At 39.7% G+C, this 6861-nt stretch overlaps 1 pseudogene; it reads left to right on the forward strand.

The window, feature by feature from the left end:
- The window catches only part of LOC104867918, a 13416-nt pseudogene extending 6887 nt beyond the window's left edge, over positions 1 to 6529 (forward strand).
- The last annotated feature ends 332 nt before the right edge of the window (positions 6530 to 6861 follow it).

The following is a 6861-nucleotide window of genomic DNA, read 5'->3' on the forward strand; positions in this document are numbered from 1 at the left end:
TTTTTAACCAGATTGAACTCAGAACCAATGAGTTAAATTCACAGCTCCCAGTGATTTCACATTCGGACCTCATAACTTTCCTTCAGGTGTCACTTAAGTAAAGCTGAATGACTATAGCTTTAAGCCTGTAGCTATGTGGAATTTGATCTCACAATGTTTTCCTAATAATATAACTAACCTTTGATGGTGAGAGTGAGTTATATTTATTTACTGATAAAACAAACTATAAATCTATCAGACTATTAGCACATAATCCAGAAAAATCAGTTCCCATAAAGTCTCCAAATGTAGCCACTTATCCAGAAGCCAGAGTTCAGGCTTTACCCATGCAGCAGTTCCCTTAAACAAATAATTGCTTGAATACCTACTGTGCCCAGTGCTGTGCTGGGACCTGATATAATTGATAAAACTAAACTGCTGATAAACATGCTTTCTGTGACTGCCACTATTTTTCTTCTACTGATTTTCTAAATGGTAGAAACTAGTACCAGTAATCAAATTACAAGTGACAGTAGTAACATCACTCTTTTACATATCTAATGCAATGCCCAAAAAAATGGAAATACTACATTAACCAATTTGATTGCAAAAGTGAACAATAAAGAGATATGATGTAATAACATTACAGCACCCATTCTTACTCAGTAATTACATTATATGAAATAAATTAATTCCAAGGTTCCTTCTTTGCTGTTTGGAAATGTACTCAATCTACTTAACAACTAATATTGACTCTAGGACAATGAAAACACTTATTTCCTTGTCCTTCTAATACCCACTTTAATTTGTTTACTGTCTGCACTCAGTACTCTGTGGATAAAATTCTAAGAATTTCCAAAACTCTTTCATTCATTTCTAGAAAAAATACTCTCTGCTCATTTTAGTGTAAAAAAAAAAAGCACTAATTTTAGCAACAAATATCCAGATCTTAATAATGGTAAAACCTCCAGTAACTATTAAAATTTATAGCTTCTCTGTCTAACTAGTAACTAAGCAAGTCTACTCGTAGCTATATTCCTAAGAAAACTGTGTGCATGTTTTCAACAGATATATGTATCACAATGCGCGTAAAAGTTGTATCTAAAATAGCCCCAAATAGGATACAATGAAAATGGCAGGAAACAACAGAATGGATCAAGAGCTATAGGATAGAATATTTCTGCAACAGAATACTAGACACAAAAAGCAAAATATAAACTGATCCTACAAACAACTACAAAACTGTTACTATTTGAAAAACAATCTGTACGCAAGAGAGTATGCAATGATACACTTAAAAGAAGCTATCTTTCAAAATACACTTTACTAGCAACTTCCATATTTGAAATATACATATAGTATATTCACTGTTACTGAAGGGAACAAGTGCATGCCCACTAGAAAGAACACTGGCAAAGTCCAACGCCTTCGGGATCCAGTAGCTACACGTCCCAAATTGCATTTTCTCGTCTCCGCCTCAGAAAACACGTTTGTGCACACAAATTATACACATATGCACACAAAATATATCAAATTTTCAGATATCATTCCCTTACTTTTCTAGATAATATTATATTTACATGACATATATGAATACCTCAACACATAATATAAACACAGAACTGGGAAAAACTACCAAATAATCAGACCCACGTGGTTAGCCCAAGATAATCCAACTGACAAAAAACCACCCAGGTAGAGAACGAAACATTCTCAGACTTCTAAAAGCAGAAGGGTGGTGAATGGCTTTATTGCCTCCCATTACAATACCTACCTCCTCCCCATAGTCAACCACTACCCTAAATCCTAAATACTTTGTTGTAGGCCAATTCTGCCAGTTTTAAAGAAATGAATATTAGCATATATGAAAGATAATGGAGACACCAGGAGCAAAGTGCGACCTCTCTGAGACCTGGAGCTGAGAGAGCTGGAGCACAACAACGTCACGAAGAGAAGGATGGAGGTGAATGTCTGGGAACTGGGAGCGAGCTGACAGGAAGACTAAATACTAAAGAGAAGCTAGAGAGATGGAGCGCAGTGTAGAGAAAAGAATAAGGCAATCCAGAAGGTTCACCTTGGCTCTGAGGGAGGGGATCCTGTGTCCATGGACACATGGTAAGTCCAGGGGATGGGTGAGACAGCAAAGCAGACTGGTAGTGCTGGCCCCCAAAGGAGCCCATGGCGATTGTAAACTGCAAAAACAGCATGCTATTTTAGTCTGAAAAGGACTCCTTCCACAAGACAGACCAGAGTCAGGAAGGAGTCCAGTACAGTGCCTGCCATGTCTGAGAGGGTTTAATGGGAGCCATTTTAGGAAGGAGTTAACTGTTTGGGATTGGGTTACAGAGCAACTGCAGCAGCTATACTCCAGGATTTCTGGGGTCACCCTGCCACAGAACCGGGTGGAAAATGACCAGGACAGTGGTCAATAGGGGGCAGCCTAGAAGTAGAGCCCCTGAGAAATTTAAGCTCAGTTTGGGGATAACATGAGAGCCCTGCCCATTATGGTAAGAAGCCAGACATGGCATGTGAGGCTCTCCGAGGCAGCTAGGTCTGGAAATGATGACATTAAATCTAGAAAACTTCTTGAACCCCCACCCTGCTGCCTACACCAACACAGAACACAATGGTCTCTTTGTTTTCCACATCTACTAATGTGAGCGTGGGTATGGACCAGCTGGGATCACTGCCACATCCTGGTGTGGAGAGTGGAGGGGAGAGGGAGAGAGGGTGAGAGGAGAGAGGGAGAAAGGGGGGGATTGATTTGTGGAGCTCAGATGGGAGGCACCTCACAAATATATAGGCCAAAAGCTAGTCAGAGAAACCATGACATGGAGTGCACAGAGCAACAAGGAAGCTGGGAGCTGCAAGAATGACTAGAGTCTCAGTGCAGATGCACTGACTGCCTGAACACAGCAGGAAAGCTGGGTCAGGAAGCGGGATTCACACACACACACACACACACACACACACACAGTGTAGAAACAGGTCTTAGAGCTGACTCACTATACTTCCACCAGATCTGCTGGATTCAAAGACTGCAGAACCTGGAAAGAAAAAACTCATTCAAAACATATAAGAATAAGAATTTTTTTGATTCACATTTTTCCTTCCGTTTATTATTTGCTTCCTTTTCATTTTTTCTTCATTTTGCTGTTTTATCTTTTTGCTTCCCTTTGTTGTGAGTTCTTTCCTGTTTGTCTAATTCAATTAATTTCCATTTCTTCCTTACTAGGATCCTTTATCTCACTTTTCTCTCCTCTTTCTCATCTTTCTTTTCTATATTTTTCTAAATTTCTTTCTTTCTCCCATTCCCTATGCCTCTATCTTCATTAGTATAACAATTAAGCTTTCTTAATTTTTAGATATTTTAGTTAACTCTCTGATATGACAGTTAAATTGTTTTATTGCTTGTGGTGGCATAGTTGTTACGTTTGGTGAATTTTTACTATATGTCAGTATTTGATTTGTCTCTGTGATTATGCTACAATTATAGATCACCCAGGTACAGTTAATGTGGTGCATTACTACTTCTTGTGCTATGCCCATATCCAGACTCTTTGACTTTATTGTGCCTGATTTCAATGCTATTGCCAGGGTAGCATATACTTGTTGCTATTATTTGGTTACATCTGCATGTTAAAAGCTGTGTTGACTCCGTGTCACTTATAATACTGTGGCCCACTTCAGGAGAACTGGGTGCTGAGAAAATTACACTATATTCTACACTCACAAATTAACAAAGGGTGTTGGAGCTTGGGACGGAGGAAAGAGCCTAAAGTTAGCGTGCCCAGATTGCACCACTGAAAAGCACACACTAAAGAGATCTCTAAATTAGAAACAAAGTCTTTCCATGTAGTTGACCACCAAGCATCAGAGCACACACAAAAAGAAACATGAAAACATGGCAACAGGGCCAGGGATTTAGCTCAGTGTCACCACACCTGCCTCGCAAGCGCAAGGTCCTGAGTTCGACCCCTGTACTGGAAAAAACAAAACAAAACAAACAAACAAAAACAACAAAAGCTCCCAAATCCCCCACAGACGATCCACGAAGCACTGATGGGGAGGAAATCAAAAGCCACACAGGTGAAATATACAAAATATTAAAAGAAGAGATTAAAAAACAGATCAATAAGGTGTGCCATCAGCTGACATAACATATAACTGAACAGATATAGACTTTATCATAAACAACCACCAGTAGGTTTACAGAAGACAGCTAGCTGAGCTAAGCAAAAAGATAAAAACATGAAAGACCAGTTTAGAAAAGAATTGCAGGCCACGAAAATATATCAAAGAGAAATCCATAAAATTAAAAGGTCTATCAAAATGATGAGGAATAGAGGCAGCAGTGTGAGGATAGGGCTTCAAAACTAGAAGATTAAGTTGATGCCAGTGACATTATTGTCAGAGATACCTTAAAAAATAAAAAATGAGCATGAAAAGGGAGCCAACAGGTGCTAGATGACACAAAGTAGACTAATACAAGATTAATTACAATGAGTAAAAATTTAGAAGACAGCACAAATAGCATTAATACCCCCTGCTTGCAGAAAACTTGCCAAATATGGGGAAAGAATTTCACATACAGATAAGTCAGGCATGTATAACTGGAAACTTACCATCAGAAAAGAACTCTCCTTCACAACATATCAATTCAAAATCCCAGAGTCCAACAGAGGACAGAATTTTTAAATCTGTTAGAGAAAAGCAACGAATCATTTATAAAGATAAAATCATTAAAATAACAGCAGATTTCTCAAAAAATTTAAATGCCACTAGAGCTTGGATTGAAGGGTTTCAAGCCCCAAAAGAAAACGCCTTCCAACTCAAAGACTGATATAACCTGCAAAACTATCATTTGAAATTGGAGGACAAATAAGGTCTTTATATGACATAAAGCACCTTCACAAATTCATGGCCACCTCACCAACACCAAAAAAAAAATCTCAACACTATCCAAGGAAGAGACAAGGAGGCCAACAATGTCAAAAACTGTAACAGAATGCACTAGGCAGGGTGAGCAGGTGAGCAGAGGGTAAAAGAAAAGGGAATCAACAACAGGAAAATAATGCAGTGACAAGAATAAGTCAAGAGTTTTTGGTAATAATTCTCCATGTGAATGGTATCAATTCTCCAATACAAATTCACAGACTGCAGCTGGAGATTTAGTTCAGTGGCGCCTCTCCTGTCTGGCAAGCACGAGGGCCTGAGTTCAATCCTCAGTACAAGGGGAAAAAAGCCGCAGACTGGAAGAACAGATAAAAAATAACAGTATACAAGAAACACATTTACTCCAAAAGGACATTCATAGACCAAAAATCAATGGATAGAAAACAATATTCCATTTGATTGGAACCCCCAAACGGAAAGAAGTAACTGTTATTTTCAGATAAATTGGGCTTCAAGACAAAAACTGATCAGGAGAGGTAAAGAATTAATTAAGGGAACAATCCAAAAGGATTATAAATAATATATTCACTCCCCGCTCCTGGCCCCGGCCCAGCACCGGAGACAGCCCCACCCCTCCGTTCCTCCACCACCGCCAGACAGGACCGGGGAGCGCTGCGCCACTGAACTAGGCAAGGTGGCGGCGCCCACGTCACCGTCGCGGGGTCGCCCCTGGAACTGCGGGGCGCCTTAGCTCCGCGCTCTCCGGAGAACGCAGGCCCTGCGTCCCAGGAGTGCGCCGGGCTCCGATGCGCCTCGCGGAGGCACCTGTGGACTGGCGGACGCACCCGAGCGGCCACCAAGCGCCGAGACCAGGACCAGACATGGACTTAAACCATTGGATATTGAGTTTATGAAGCATTTTTATGAGAAAGTATCACCCCACTGATTGCCAAAGCTGACACACTCAACACCGGAGGAATGTCAACAGCTTAAAAAATATAATTAAGGAAATCTTAAGAACATCAAATGAAAATATATGAATTTCCAGAAACAGATGATGAAGAAAATAAGCTAGTTAAAAAGATAAAAGGACACTTACCTCTTGCTGTGGCGGATAGTCAGACTATCATTGAAGTTTGTGGCGAAAGGGTCAGAGAAAGGCAATGCCTTTGTGGTGTAGCTGAAGTTGAAAATGGTGAACACTGTGATTTTACAATTCTGAGAAATATATTGATACAGGCACACATGCAGGACTTGAAAGATGTCACATGCACTACAAGAACTGCAGATTCAGAAAACTGGCAGCTGTGACTCCAATGCAGTGGACAACAACAAGAACAAAGGGCAGCTTACTAAGAGCACTCCGGCACAGATGGAAGAAGAAAGAAGGGAACATGTAACCAGGATTAAGAAGACAGAACAAATGTTTGAGATGAAGGTCAAAGAAAAAGTTCAAAAACTGAAGGACTCTGAAGCTAAGCTCCAGCAGTACCACGAGCAATGAAAAAGAATTTGGAAGCACAGCACAAAGAATTGGAGGAAAAGCACTGTCAGCTTGAAGAAGAAAAAGCAAACTGGGAAGCTCAGCAATGTATTTTAGAACAGAACTCTGAAAACCTTGGAAAAAAACAAGAAGGAAGGGAAGATCTTTTAAACTCTGTTGATCACCAGTTACATGTTAGTTGTCAATACGCCAACTTGGACATCAGTGTTTGTTGGTTCCATTTGACTAATTTGCACCGGTTTTTAAATCCATGATGGATGTAAAAGCATGACAAAAATTTTTTTTGGTTCTTGATGGAATTAAGATGCCTTGAATTGTCTGGGATGTTGTATATTTAAAAAATAACAGCTCTAAGTACCTTTCTACATTTTCTTTTATTATTAAACAGATGTCTTCACTTTAATGCAAGAGAACATTTTACTGTTGTACAATCATCTTCTGGTGCTTTGTTTACAGGATATTCCAAAATAAAAGGACTCTGG

Source organism: Fukomys damarensis, unplaced genomic scaffold (assembly GCF_012274545.1).
Source record: "Fukomys damarensis isolate Sample0158 unplaced genomic scaffold, DMR_v1.0_HiC HiC_scaffold_39, whole genome shotgun sequence".
In the NCBI taxonomy this organism is placed as follows: domain Eukaryota; kingdom Metazoa; phylum Chordata; class Mammalia; order Rodentia; family Bathyergidae; genus Fukomys; species Fukomys damarensis.